This window comes from Clinocottus analis, unplaced genomic scaffold, assembly GCF_023055335.1.
Source record: "Clinocottus analis isolate CAN_PGR_092001 unplaced genomic scaffold, fCliAna1.0.p SCAF_32, whole genome shotgun sequence".
NCBI classification, from domain to species: domain Eukaryota; kingdom Metazoa; phylum Chordata; class Actinopteri; order Perciformes; family Cottidae; genus Clinocottus; species Clinocottus analis.
The window spans coordinates 1,477,010-1,492,748 of NW_027176065.1; positions in this window are offsets into that span (position 1 = coordinate 1,477,010).

A 15,739-nucleotide genomic window follows, 5' to 3' on the forward strand; every position below is an offset into this window, starting at 1 on the left:
TATGATTTTTTTTTTTGTCATGACCTTTTTGTTTTTTTGGTCATACTTTTTTTTATCTCAGAATTTCTTTTTTGTTAGTGTCATAATTATGATTTCTCGACTTTAAATTTTCTTATTAAAAGAATTAATGACCAAGAAAAAAGTACTACAAAAAAAAATCATGATTTAAAAAAACCATGAATCAAAATTAGAAGATAAAAAGTTTAAATGGATTTCATTAAAAAAAGGGTTTTTTCTTGTCATCATTTTTTGTTACAAAAAAATCATAATTATGAAAAAGTCATAAATCGAAATTATGGAATGTGCAGTGGAAATGGATTTCATGAATTGCATCATGAATTGCACGATTAGACCGGCAACAGAATGAAGAGACGTGTGACAACTCATCATATGAGCTGTCATTGCCTGCATGCATGTTTATTCTGTTTTTGTCAATGTTTTGAGTCTTTTTTTATGGCCTTCCATACTTTGCCTCTCAGAGAAAAACAAATCATTTAATTCGTCACTGGTTTCCTCCACAGACGTAGAAAACCCCTCCACGTGCACAAAACACTTTCCACTGTGAGGAAATACAATTAGTGGAACTTTGGACCCCGGTGACATCATCCCTGATTTGAAGCCAATTAGCAGTTAAATACACTGTAAAAAATATCAATCAATCAATCAATCAATACCAAACACAAAAGAGTCTGTGAAGTAAACGTTCCCCTTTCTGGATTTATAATCCAGCAGGAATAATGACCGTCAGAGATATTTAAAGGGGCAGTGCACTCATTACTGTCCTGAGACCAGTTCAGGGAACTAAAGTTGCTCTTCTTAAAACCTGTGTGAGCAGAAATACTTGACACAAAATGAACTGATGAGTGAGACGAATGAATATATATTTAACTTACAAATCAGAGTAAAAAGTAAATGATATCCTCTGTAAATATCCACTATAATAACCAGACCTTAAAGTAAAAATGCAAACAGATACCACTGAGAACTTCCATGAAGAATAAATTGGAGAAAAGAACCTTATAAAACTATCTGAGAGCAACTGGAGTGAAAGGGTGTTAAGCCTCCTATCAGGATACATTTTCCTGTTCACTGGTGCGAACAATTCTAGAGTCAAATTCGTTTTGGTGTAAAAGCTCAAATCCGTCCATAAAAACTGTCTCCCAGATATTGTTAATGGAGCGGTGCTATATTTCACATCCCGGTGACAGCTCAATCACAGTCGTCCTTCAGGTCTTCAGAGTCTGGTTTCTTTTAATAAGTCGCCCTTCGTCACAAACGGAGAGCGTTTGAAACCAAAGTGTGAAGTGTGATGAATGTTCGACCTGAATGACGCTTCTACGTCATAACTGAGCCAGTTAAACACAATCAAACAACACATTTAATATCATCGACGTGACATCATCAAGAAGAAAAGCTGTAATAAAAACACGTCTAACTAAAGGTGTAATGACAGCGTTGAACCACATGGGGGTGCAAAAGCATCACTCCAGCGTTGTGCTCAGTGAGCAGCAGCTTCTCTCTCAGAAGCTTTTGTTTTGATCTGATCCTGTGAAACATCGGCTGATTTTCATTAATATTATCGCCGCGAGATATTGAATCCAAGATACACACACACACACACACACACACACACACACACACACGCTTTCCTCCATTTTCAAGTGTGGAAAAAAAGAAAAGGCTCTGCCAACAAATGAGCTTCATGTTAAAATTCCTTACCATAGCATTTAATAGAAATCCAATTTTCAAAGGGACATTTTAATACCTATAAATCCACTGTGCCCCCTCAAAGGTATCATAAATGGTGCACAACTAAGGTGAGGATATTGAGTGTTATGGACTTTATTATGCAAAATTCATGGCGGAAGGCCTGCCAATGCCTCTGGAGCGCTGTCTGTCTTAAAGCCTTTATAGCACCGCTGCAAATGTCTGGTCGTCTGCCAGCCGCTGTGCTCAGAGCTCACAGAGGCTCAGGCTGAGTGGAAAAGTCCACTGCTTTTAGTACCTGAGCAGCAGTGGAGAGTTCAGAGGCAGAGCGATTCGTCTCGTCGACGTCGACTCAAACTGGGCGACGCGTCGTCTTGCGGGGTTTCGCTGAGCTTTTTGCAGATTCCCAGATTCCCTTTTGGCGGAAAGTGAAAGTGGATTGTGTGGCTGCAGCTTCACAGCAGCGCTGGTGAACTGCATTCGATACGACTGAAACGTTAGCGCAGTGAAGATAGCCGTGGTCAGTTTCATCTATGTGACGTTAGTGATCTGCATTCTGCTGTTGCATCATTTTAGAGATGTCATGTGTCACCGCTCGCCACACAGGCAGACACACAACAGAAGAGTTCAGGTTCTTTACAGCCAGTGACGAGTCTCGCTCTGCGATGCTAGAACATTACTGGCACAAGTCATGGATTTCAAATGTTGCCTCAAGCTGCACTATTCATTTTTATTCATGCTATCAATGGATTCATTTATTATGTGTTACGTTAAAGGGACCTGGACTCGCTGCACTCTTCACGTCCGCTGAGTCATTCGTTTCTTTTGCCCACAAACTGCTGCCATCAATCTTTTTGTTAGCGGCTCTTTTCAGCTGCTAGCTGGTGAACATACGCTCATTTAAACACGACCCATTGATTCCTTTCATTAGCAACTAGCATTACTTATTGTAGCATTATCATTGTAGTATTATCATTGTAGCATTACTTATTGTAGCGTTAGGTATTGTAGCGTTACTTATTGTAGCGTTACTTATTGTAGCATTAGTTATTGTAGCGTTAGGTATTGTAGCATTACTTATTGTAGCGTTACTCATTGTAGCATTATCATTGTAGCGTTACTTACTGTAGCATTAGTTATTGTAGCGTCACTAGTTGTAGCATTACTCGTTGTAGTGTTACGTAGTATAGTTATATCATATATATATATAACTATGTATGTATGTATGTATGTATGTATGTATGTATGTATGTATATATGTATGTATGTATATATATATGTATATATGTATGTATATATATGTGTATGTATATATATGTGTGTGTATGTATATATATATGTATGTATATATATGTGTATGTATATGTATATATATGTATGTATGTATATATATATATATGTATATATATATATGTATGTATATATATATATAATTATATATATATATATATATATATTTATAGTTATATCAGTTATATCATGTGGTTTAAAGTTAATAAGTGTCTGCATAGTTTTGCAGGCTGCCATTTAAAAAACGTGATGATTTGCTCTGACCAATCAGTGGCCAGCTGTGTTTTAACTCCACCTTCTACGATCGTCTCAGCTGGCGGTGTAAAAACCTGTAATGCTAATGAAACCACAGAGAGAAGTGTGTTGAGTAGAGCCTGACCTCCAACCACACAGTGGAAACACAACAATAGTGGAGCCATTAGCAGCTAAAGAAACACCAGTGAGTGCAAGAAAAAACACCCTGAAAGGCTTTTACATTCGTCAGGTGGCCATCAAATCCACCCGATGGCCAAGAGGACGCTGCGCTCGGTATGAAAGATCTAAAAGAAACTATCAACTGTTGAATAGATGTGGTGTAACTTGCAGTGGAATCCATACTTGTAGGCTAACTGTGATGTACTGTCTCTTTCTTTCTTTCTTTCTTCGTTGCTCAAAGGAACACAAACACCTACATACATGACAAGAGCACAATAAACCCTCCACTGTCCCAACACTTTAGGCCGGCAGGTGTAAAGAGGAGGAAGCGTCTGAATGGGCTGTAAACTTGAAAGGCCTTTCCTCTTCATGAGAGGAGTAAGAAGAGTTAACTAGGTGACTCTGTGTGAGGGGGGAGGGAGGAAGGAAGGAAGGATAGGGGTGTTGGGAGGGGGGTGGGGTGTGTGGGGGGGGGGCTGATACTTCTCTGGAAAATGTATTGGTCTACTTGGAAAAACAGGTCCGAAAAAAAAGGAGAGGAACATTTCGGGGTGAGGGGAACCGGAGCTTTGGCCTGCGGATGAACCCATCGGGGACGTTGCTCGCTGGGGTCATTCCAAGTTCAGGTCTTTCCCTCGCTGACTCTGCGAGAGCGGAGGAGCTGTCCACGGCTGAAGGGGCCTGCTCTTGACGGCCTCCGGCCCCCGCTGGGAGCCCCCCGGGGGCCCTGTAACACAAACCCGCTTCCAGCAGGAGTTCCTCGGGGTGAGCGGGGAGCGAGGCCATGCCCTGGGTAAGCTGAGGTCATGCCGGGGGGAGGAGGGAGGGTGAGGAGAGCCACCTTCACCAATAAATACGCTCCTGACAGTCGGAGGAAAGGTTTGTTTTGGAAGCTCTCGTCCCCGCGTGTCTTTGTGAGGCTCGCGTTACCCTTCTCCACGGACGCAGAAAGCAGCGCCGCGATGTGGAAGCGACACCGCGCAAAGGAAAACACCCCCGACAGCGGAAGTGAAATCAAGTCACGTGAAAGATATTTTGAAAGCATTTTATTCTTCTAGTTCTGTACCGCGAAGAGCTCCTCGACACGAGCGCCGGGTGGAGGAGCCGAACGCACAGACGGAGGCTTGTGAAGGCTGTGCAGGAAGACAAATGAGAGACAATCTATCATTCCACACTCGCAGACCAAACAGCAAGTCAGGGGTGGCCAACTAATCAGGCAGTTTGCACAGGCAGCCCAGCAGGGGTCCTTTGAGTGGATAAGTGGTCCCTCCCATAATGTCAAGAGTAAAGCCCGCAAAGGGGTTACAGAGAGGTTGGAAGGGAGTTAATGAGATGACTGGTGGGGTGATCAGCAGCCAGAGGTTTGAGCAGCTACGACGCGCTGATAGAGACGGAATACTTTCTAGATTTATGAAGCGTTTGTTTATTGCCCGTCGCAGCAGGAGGCAACGAGTCGGACTCGATCTGACAGAAGCGACAGATTATCTTCACTTTTCACTCCGACTCGAAGGCCTGGAACGGTACGACAAAGGCCGGCATGTGCACAACACAAACACACTCTGAATCCCCGTAGTTCCTTGGCTCCGTGTCCAAAATCAATGAGGAATATGTTGGAACTGCACATGACTCATTGACTGAGGAAACAAATACTGTAACGTCCACCAGAGCAGATGAAGGCAACGTCAGGACTCCTGCTCTCCACTTGGAGATGAAAAACAACCGCTGTGACTCACAGGACTCACGACTTTGGCCTCATGAAGGATTCTTGTAGATTTGTGCTGATGAGATTTAATGGGAACATCCTCAGCAGATAGTGATGCAGAACTCAGTCCTCATCTGATTAATAATGCATCCTGCTAACCAGCGTTTGCCTTCGTAATAGAACAAAATAAATTGGAGCTCAGGGAAGTTCTGACACCAGCTCTTCAATAGTCTGAATGTTGCACTAAGTCTGAATGTTGCACTGAGTCTGAATGTTGCACTAAGTCTGAATGTTGCACTGAGTCTGAATGTTGCATTAAGTCTGAATGTTGCACTGAGTCTGAATGTTGCATTGAGTCTGAATGTTGCACTAAGTCTGAATGTTGCACTAAGTCTGAATGTTGCATTAAGTCTGAATGTTGCACTAAGTCTGAATGTTGCATTAAGTCTGAATGTTGCATTAAGTCTGAATGTTGCACTAAGTCTGAATGTTGCATTAAGTCTGAATGTTGCACTAAGTCTGAATGTTGCACTAAGTCTGAATGTTGCACTGAGTCTGAATGTTGCACTCAGTCTGAATGTTGCATTAAGTCTGAATGTTGCATTGAGTTTGACCATCTGGTGATGCAGGAGAGAGAAACGAGAGCATGTGATCCACAACATGAGGAGACTTTGAATCACAACTTATACTTTACTGCGGCGCAATAGCATTTTAAATATTCCTTTTTTATATTATTTACTTAAGTAGCGATGTAAACATACAAGAAAAAAGTCCTGCGTTACACATTTAAATTAGGTGAAAGAGCAGAAGTATTTTCAACAAAGTACCAAACGTGCATGTTGTGCAGATTGATCCGTTAGAGTTGTACTGTTGTTTTATTGGATCAATATTTGTGCTCTGTCTCATTCCCATACTGCGTTCTGAATGCTGGACTTTTGTGTTTGACAATCCAGACATAAGTTTTAAATGTAAATCAGGTTTAGTGGAAACAGAAACTAGTGAAGTTGTATTTCTTTCCCCCTTTTTTAAATTCTACAGATTGCATCTGAATTCATGTTGTTGCTCTGAAAACTGCCGCTTCTGTGTAGAAGGAACATTTTGTTACCCACCAGAGGAACTCTTCCCACCGGCCTGATAAGGATGTTTGGTATTTAAAGACGCTTTGTCTCAATTGGCAGGTCCGCGGGTTCTGTCTCCCCGAGATGCCGGCAGACAGTTCCAGTCTCGCTGACAACACCGTGATAGAAACAGAGAGAAGGGAAAGCAGGAGGGGCCGTGAAGAAACACAAGCATGAAGGAGAGATTGAGAGAAGTTGAGAGGAGAGGGAGGGTGGAGAGGTGAAGGAGGGTGCAGGGGGAGGAGGGAGGGAGGAGGGAGGGAGGCTGTGCGTGAGGAGAGGACCTCCCCGTGAACTGTGCAGTCGCGAGCCGGGTCATCGGGGCGAGGTTGTCAGAGCGTGCCTGAAACAGTACACCAGGGGTTCAGCCAGAGTTCACACACTCAGTGTGCTGGATCCGTGTCCCTCCGTCAGCGCCGCCGCCGCGCACCGGCGTGCACGCGGCAACGCGGCGGAGACGCTTGCATGTGTGGCATGCACGCACGCCGAGACCAGCTGCAACGCAACCGCAAACACACACAGATGCACACAGATTGCATGTGCAATGTACGGGATGTTTTTAAAAAACACACTCGGGCTTCTCTGGAGGCCCGAATGAGAGCCTCGACCGAGAGCCTCGACCGAGAGCCTCGACCGAGAGCCTCGACCGAGAGCCTCGACCGAGAGCCTCGACCGAGAGCCTCGAGCCACGAGCGAGAGCCGAGAGCCAAGAGCCTCGAGCGAGAGCCTCGAGCGTGAGCCTCGAGCGTGAGCCGCGAGCCTCGAGCCTCGACCGAGAGCCTCGAGCCGCGAGCGAGAGCCAAGAGCCTCGAGCGTGAGCCTCGAGCGAGAGCCGCGAGCCTCGAGCGAGAGCCTCGAGCCTCGACCGAGAGCCTCGAGCCTCGAGCGTGAGCCGTGAGCCGCGAGCCTCGACCGAGAGCCTCGAGCCTCGAGCGTGAGCCGTGAGCCGCGAGCCTCGACCGAGAGCCTCGAGCCTCGAGCGTGACGTGTTGGTTTTCAGATCGGTGCCAGCAGAGTTTGTCTGGAGTAGGAACTCAGGAGAAGTGGGAAAGGGCTCCATCGTGTCCATAGCCGGCAGCAACGGCAACGTTGAACACAGTGAGAAGGATTTTCTTTAATTCCAGTCAGTGTGGTTTAAATAGGGGAGGCCACTAAGCCAGAATCCCCTCTGTGTGACTGAGCTCTTTGTGGGCCAGCTGTCTGCTTCACTCCCATTGAAGACGGGTTGGCCCATTGTCAAACCAGAGCTTGACCTGCTGTTGAACCCAATTGTCAAACTTGCAGTGTAGTGTGGGGGACCTTGGTGGGGGAGGAAGAGGAGGAGAGAGCGGTTTAGCTGACTGAGGCAAGTGTTTGTCATCCCTCGCTCCCAAGAAAGAGTTCATGGTGATTTCATGATGCGCCTCGGCTAAATGCGGAAGAAAAACAAAGCTGGGAAAAGTGGAATTTCCCGTCAAAGCCTCCTTTCAGTGTAATTAATGTGGTGATTTAGGCCTTAAATACACTTTGCTCTCACGTTTCATTCCCCTCTCTCTCTCTGTGTGTCTGTGTCTCTCTCTCTCTGTCTCTCTCTCTCTCTCTCTCTCTCTCTCTCTCTCTCTCTCTCTCTCTCTCTCTCTCTCTAAAGATAAAGTCAGTCTTGTGATTCGCATGATGAGGTTTTGACAGACGGGCCCAGCTGTGGCGGTCGGAGGCGCCAGAGCGCCACGCCCTCCGAGTCCGAGGCAGACGAGCCCAGAACCCAGAACAATTCAGTCTTTGTGGATCAACTGGAAACCAGCGACTGCGTCCAAATGACCGTAAGCTGCCAGATACAAGCCAGATGTTGGAATTCCTCGGCTCAGTTCAATCTCAGTCCAGTCTGGCTCATCCAAGCCCGGCAGCGGAGCAGTGGCAGGGAAAGGGATTGTGTGTGTGTGTGTGTGTGTGTGTGTGTGTGTGTGGTTCTGATCGCTCTGTTATATGAAACCCAGTCCGATTTGAACGCGAGTGCGTTCCAGCTTGTCTGTTAGCGACGCACAGCGGAGCCGTCAGATTTACAAGCTTTTGCTAAATTGCAGCTCTTTTTTTGGGTAAAGGGGGGGAGGGGCTTTGTGGCAATTGAAAACAGGCGGCCATGTTGTTTTCATCGTTTTAGATGAAATGCTTTGCAGTGCATCAAACCCAGTCATGTATCACGAGGGCAGCTGCACATTCGGCTCCGTGTGATTCCTCCTTTCACCCAAATCGCCCCAGATGCCCGACGTCCAGAGGAGTTCTCCTTCAGGCCACCAGCAGGAGAGCAGGAGACCTTTTAAACTGCGCTGCCACTCAAACAGCTGCTTTTCTGTGCGAGTGGGATAACTCCTTATGCAAAACGAGCGATGTCTCCGATAGCGGCCTATCGCGTAATCAGGACCTCCGAGCGGCCCGATGATGTCTCTCAGGTCTGAATGTGACGGCGATCTGATGGAGGCTCATTTGTCCTGTTGCAGGATAATTACAGCTGCCTGTACGACCCCCCCCCCCCCCCCCACACACACACACACACACACACACATTCCCAGCCAACCTTTCACCTCCGAGGTGTCGAGCAGGCCATTACTCTTCTCGGCTTCTGTGTGAAGGTACAAACACAAACTACTCCTCTCCTTCTCCATCCCTCATTTCTCTCTCTTTTTTTCCCCTGACCTGCCCGAGGAGCACTTGGACCGCATACAAGTGCGATGTGAACACACACACACACACACACACACACACACACACACACACACACACACACACACACACACACACACACACACACACACAGTCTTTAGGTTCAGGAGGTTATCGTGCGTGGGAGGCCGGCTGCTGTGCGTTGCCTCCCACGCTCTCTGCATCTTCTCTTCCACCTGAACTGTGAGCATGTTTTCAGTTGAAGACGTCTGCAGCTTCTTAACGCTGAGACTTGATGCTTTTTGCAGCTCCCGTTGTTTAGTTGGCAGCTTTTAGAGAGAAGAACACACAATGATGTGATCACAATGATTTCCATTTGTATTCCTCTCACCTCTGTTTGATATGAGCCTCAGTATGAAGGTAGATGTGTGTCTTTATCACGCGAGCTAATTTCTTGTTTGTAAATAAATTATCTGACTGCAAATCCCAAATATTTGCACTCAACAAAAAAAATATACGCTTTAAAAAAAAAGAAAACTGAAAAAAACAAATGCTCTCAAAAAAATTCCCAGTGAGTCGACCAATAGAAACTCCTGCCTCATCCAGCAGCGCAGGCCCCGCCCACTACGCCCACAAATACACCTGGAACTTTTGGGATTGAGAGCAAAGTTTTTTTTTTGAGAGCGCAGTTGTTGATTTTATTTTTTTTTGAGAGGGAGAGCGTTTTTTTTTTATTGTTTTTTTTTCGAACAATTTTTTTTTTTTTTTTGAGAGCGTATTTTTATTTTTTATATTTTTTGAGAGCGTATTTTTTTTAATTTTTTTTTTGAGAGCGTTTTTTTTTTTGAGAGCGTATTTTTTTTTTTTTTTAGAGCAAATTTCTTTGGAGGTTTTTTTAGAGCAATTTTTTTTTTTTTTTTTTTTAGGAGCAATTTTTTTTAGAGCTAAGAGTTTTGATTTGAGAGCAAATATTTGGGATTTGCAGTCAGATAATTTACTTACAAACAAGAAATTTGCTCGTGTAATAAAGACTGACATCTACATTCATACCTTCGATGCAGATATGAAAGATGGAAAGACGTTCAGCATAATGAGGGACGCAGATGTTTTGTCCCTCCTTCTTCTTCGTGAGGTTTACTGAGTGTGATTTTTACTCGGACATATAACTGAGCCCCGCGCTGACTCCATCGTTTAGAAAAGCGCTTTTAAGCCCTCCTGCACCGCTTGATAACCCACATCCTCTCCTCAAAGCCTCAGTAACAGCTCTCCAGAGGGATGCTTTCATCCTGACGCACACGATGCGTTTGGTCTGTTTCCATTTAGCTGAGTTCAGGTGTAGTTCACAGAGGCCGCCAACTCTGGTCATGTGACTTGTATACTTGAGAACTTGGGAGGCCTTTTTGTGTGTGTGTGTGTTTTTGTCTGTGTGAGTGTGTGTAATATAGCCCTGAGAGATCGAGGGCTTCTGTGCCAAGAGCGTCTTAACTGTCAGCTATTTTACATAAGCCAAGGAAATATGCCTGATATTTCATCTATTTTTATTCCCGTCAGTGTTACCGGTGCGTCTGCGGTTCGGTGAGAGTCTCATGTCTCCCCCGTCACCATCAGAGCAAGGGCAATGTTCAAAAAAATCCCCCCCAAAAAACAGATCGTACAACCCTTTTTGAAATGTGTGTTCTCTGGAGATGAGGGTGCTGAGAGGACGGCGGCCTCCATCTGACCCACATCTGATTCACCTCGAGCGAGGCCGGCTGCCGGGCCGACGGCGGTCCACTCGCTCTGCGACACTGTTGCGTAATCTCAGAGGAAGACGCTCTCTAACAAATAAATCTGGATGAGGCGGTCCATCTGGGAGCAACATTTTTTCAGCCGAGCTCTCCTGACGTGACGCCTAGTGGGCTTTATAAATACCCCGAGCCCGTCCGCGCAATGTGAACTGTGTTTCACCCTCCCACACCCTTCCCCATGTGAGTGTTTGCCTTCTGCTCGCTAGTGAAAAGCAGGCTTTGCTTTGCTTTGTTTGTCCCTCAGCGCTTACCTCCCACTTTCTCCCTGTTAACTGTCAGCGCTCAAAAGCAGAACACTGGAAACCACATGTGAAACAGAGCTCTCTCGGCTTCACAATGCAGGCGAATGACCCAGAGGGATTCTTGTTTATGTCGTATGGGAGCTCGGGGAAGATCAGAAGGCAAAGTCGCAATTTCTATCCTTTAGAAATCCGTCGCAGGCGCCACAACGGAGCCTATGTAGGGCACTTTTCATTTCAAAATCGTAAAGTGCCACACAAAAGCAGACCATTATCTCCTCAAACAAATTACAGCGAGTGAGCCACTTTCCCAGCGGTGCCGTGCGCCCCGTCGCTCTGATCTGTTCCTAATCATATCTGGTGGCGTGATACGGCGTCCCAGAAACAAATCTTAATGAACAACCGGAGATAGCGGAGACAAAGTTTTCTGTGTAGCTGCAAAACCTTTTCCCCGAAAGAGATCACCATATAGATATTCTGTGCTTCTCTGCTCCGTGCAGAAAGGACTGTGTAGATCTGGCCGGCAGCCAGCGGTGAATAGGATTTATGGAGAGTTGCACCCCAAAGTACCGAGTGTTTGACCTTGTGTTGTAGAAGTGCAGCCCCAGACACCTCATGCATATTTATGGTGCATCTACTTGTAATGTCAGCACTCTTCAAATATTGAATATTTCAGGGTATTAAACTAAGTTATTTGTTGCAAAATCATCTGTGCCAAGTTTCATTTGAGGCTATAGTCACACCCCTTCCAGTGGAGCTTATTGTGGACAGAATATGTACATCATCTATGACGGGAGACATTGTTACTGTAACATGCATTACACAAGAGATGTTTCTCAATTTAAAAGATAATGTCACAAGTCAAAGTAAATTTTTTGGAGAAAACTGTAAAAGAACAAAATACTAAACAACTATGAGGCATAAGTGAAGTCTGTAGCTGAAGCCACAACAAACTGTGTTTTCCTGCCGGGATGTATTTATGTATTCACACCAACAACAAGTCCTGCCTGTTCGTTCACTGGATGAAACATCAGTTAAAGTCACATTTGTTCAGGCTTATAGCTACGTTATCTAGCTAACTAGCTATCTAGTTACCAGTGGCGGGCCGTCAGGCTAGCTTGCGCTCGCGAGCTAACAGCTACAGATTGTAGCTGGAGACTCTTCCCTGTGGACTCTGGATGCATCTCGCCCTGCTGGTGAGACATGCGCGATGGAAACTGGAGACTGCTTACCGCACTGTCATCTTGCGAGCTCGCGAGCTAATTAGCGCTCGCGAGCTAACTAGCGCTTGCGAGCTAACTAGCGCTCGCGAGCTAACTAGCGCTCGCGAGCTAACAGCTACAGATTGTAGCTGGAGACTCTTCCCTGTGGACTCTGGGTGCATCTCGCCCTGCTGGTGAGTACGGCGCCTGTCGCTGGCGACAGACAGTAACACGCAAACGTAATGCAAACATAATTTGACCGTAACTATTCAGCTATTAAACAGCACAGCATAACCCGCGGCCCGCCACCGCTAGCTACACATCTAGCGAGCGAGCGAGCTAGCTAGCGAGCTAGCAAGCCAAGCTAACAGCCCTGTTGGACTTTGAGAAGCTGCAGTTTTTTAGCACTTCTGTGTCGGCTTCATCTCTCAGCAGCTGAGAGGGAGGTGTGTGTGTGTGTGTGTGTGTGTGTGTGTGTGTGTGTGTGTGTGTGTGTGTGTGTGGAGGGGGGGGGGGGGGGGGTGGGGGGGCTCTCTGTAACTACCTGTATGAACATGACAAAAACATCAAATAGCGCCTGCAGACAGAGACTCACGCCGCCCATATTTGATACTTAATGAGTCCCTCTGAGTTTAATGTCTGACACAATCTGCTCCATAATTAATGGGTTGCAGCTAATTTCCTTAATTTATCTGTGTGTGTGCGTGTGTGTGTGTGTGTTTAAGGGACTGACACCCTCTAAGCTTGCTGCTCCCTGTGACCTTTAACAGCACAGAGTACAATAACTCTCAGTTTGACGGGTCAACTGAGGCGTCCCGGCCGGCCCCTCGCTGTGGGTGAGGGCTCAGCCTTTTTATCATACTTCCCACCCTGTGATGGATGAACGCTGCAGAGACGGCGACCAACGTCGCTCAGAGAAGCCGGGTAAAGCGCTGTAACGTAGAAGACGTCGCTGAACACGACGCCACTACCTTCATCTCGGTCTCTCATGCGGCTGTTCGCATCAGGCGGCGTTGTTGCCGGTCCACAAAGCACAAAGGCTCATGGGGGTTCAGGAGCGCATCGCTCACGTAGTTTCTGATGGCAATCGTCTTCAGTGTGTTAGTGCCAGTCGGGGGATATCAATAAAGGGCTTTAGTGCAAATGTGACAAATATTGCTCCCGTGTCATTGACGGAAAGATTGGTATTTTTTTGAGGGGATAGTATTGAGTAAACATGTTCTGTAATTTACAGAAATCAGATGGACGTGAAGTGAAAAGTGGCTCTAACGTTTGTTTTGGAAACACATTCATCATTATGCAGCAGAGCCACGTTTAAGCTCCAAAGTCACAGTGAAGCAGTTGCCAGGAAATTGGGAGTCACAGGATCTGTAAGTGTATGTGATGCGAATAACGACAGAATCCCGCGCCGGCTGCGGCTTTACATGCGTTCAGCATCGCTGCACAACAAGCCAAATGGACTCCAGATCCGGGCGTCTATAATATATTTAATGGACCATTGGAGGCCGACTTTCCGAGCCCCTGTGTTGAGATTACAAATGCTCGAGGAAAAATAGACTCGGGTTTGTCCAAAGTGAAGAGGAGGGAAATTCAGGGGGCGTTCAATGACGAAGGTGCAGCGAGTGGGAAATGATGACCAAATAAACATTTGAGATAAACTTACATTCACGTTTTTCTGGTCTGGTGTCGATGGAGATGATTCAATTCTGCGAGCCACACTGAAAGAAAACCCGACCACATGTTTTGAGACCGAATTACAACAGGGATGTCCAGCAGAGACACCTGGGAACGTAGTCGCAGCTGAGAGGCCGAACCTGGAGTCCTGCGCCTCCACCTGGCCGCCTCCGTCGCCCTGGAGGCAGGGGACGGGCCCTCCAAGCCCCCTTTGATTTATTCTGTATTTGGCTAACCTTGCTTTGAACCTTCCCCGTGAGATTTCCCAACCACTCCTCCTCCTCCTCCTCCTCCTCCTCCTCCTCCTCCTCCTCCTGCACACATGAACTACATGTCTCCTTGATCTAGTTCCATCCCAACATGCTTCCCCTCTGCTTTCGCAACAGCCTCGCTCTCAGAGAATAAGAAACAGGCCCTCGGAGGAGGCAAAGCCCCTCCCCTACTTATCCCCCCCCCCCCCCTAGTGCGGGTCACCTCCTGATCACAATGTGCGGCCCTATCGTGAGTGCACAGGAGGGCATTTATGGTTCGTCCGGGATTCAAATGAATGTTTATGAGGCTTGTCTGGCAGCCAAAGGGCAGACGCGATCCCAGCTTTTACAGCCACTCTCATGGGTTCGCCTTCGATGGTGTGTTCTTGCTTTGACTTGTGCTCGGATACAGGGTCTGTGTGTGTGTGTGTGTGTGTGTGTGTGTGTGTGTGTGTGTGTGTGTGTGTGTGTGTGTGTGTGTGTGTGTGTGTGTGTGTGTGTGTGTGTGTGTGTGTGTGTGTGTGTGTGTGTGTGCATCCCCTCATGTGTATATTACTCAGTGCTCAGTGTGCGTTTGTGTTTGTTTTGCAGAGCTCTTCGGCCGCACGGCGCTCGCTCCTCTTTCAAGTTTTCACGTTTTTTGCTCGCGTCCCTTCACTCTGGGCTCATTTCATAACCTCCACTATTTAGCAGAGGATCTGTATTTATTACCGCGCTGCTTATTCTCCTCTGGCTTCATGATTAACCTCGCAGCGAGGAGGGAAGCTGCTCGGCCCACAGATAAGCACACATTTGCGCTTGGTTGCGTTTCCACTGACCATTGCTCTTTGCTCTGATCTAAATACACGAGCCTCAGTCTCAGGAGAAGAAATCAGAGCATCCTGGTGAGCAAACAGAAGGAATGAAACCTTTTTGGTGGTAATAAGAAAGGTCTTTAATGTGCAAAATGCTTCCCCCTTCCTTTCACCTGATTACTTACTTCATCGCGGCTCATCATCGTAATGGTTCGGTGTTTTAGTGGAGCAGTCCAACCTGAACTTTTCTTTTTGCTTCCATTTGGGTTTCTTTCTCTCGGTCGGTCTCATCTTCGCTCGTCAGCATGTGAAACCTTTATGTGTGACCTTCATTCCTCCAAAGGTCAGCGACTGAGAAGTACAGTTGTCACACTTAACAGCAAGGACAAGAGCTTGTTAAAGGAACTGTCTTGTAACCGAAGACATTTGGAGAAAACGTCGCTCTCACAGTTGCTTCATGACTCATTGGTCTTGAGTAACTGCTGCAGGTCTCAGCTCTGTGCAGGTTTACACACACTTGAATCTAAAGTCAAGCAGTCTTTGCCAAACATGCACAAACCACACTGTTCGACTTGTTTTTAGGGCGAGATGCTAACTACATGCTAAAATGCTCCTGACTCATTATTGGAAGTTGTGATCAAGATGTTATTCTTTTGAGAGTTGGTGTCTCTAATGTGTTCACAATAAACTCAATCCAGTCGACATGTCTCAAGTGGAAGAAGTCAAGTTGTATTCTGGCAATCTATAGTCTTATCCCAGTGAAGGGAAATACAAACTATGTTGTGTGTTTGTCTGAGTTCATGGGAACTGTCTGTTTGTCTCTGTTAGTTATTGAACTGTATTGAGCGTTTCAGTCTCTCCAGCATCACATCGGTCTTCCTCCCCAGTCCTGCTGTTGTCGAGTCAGTTAATGAGTTTCCTGAT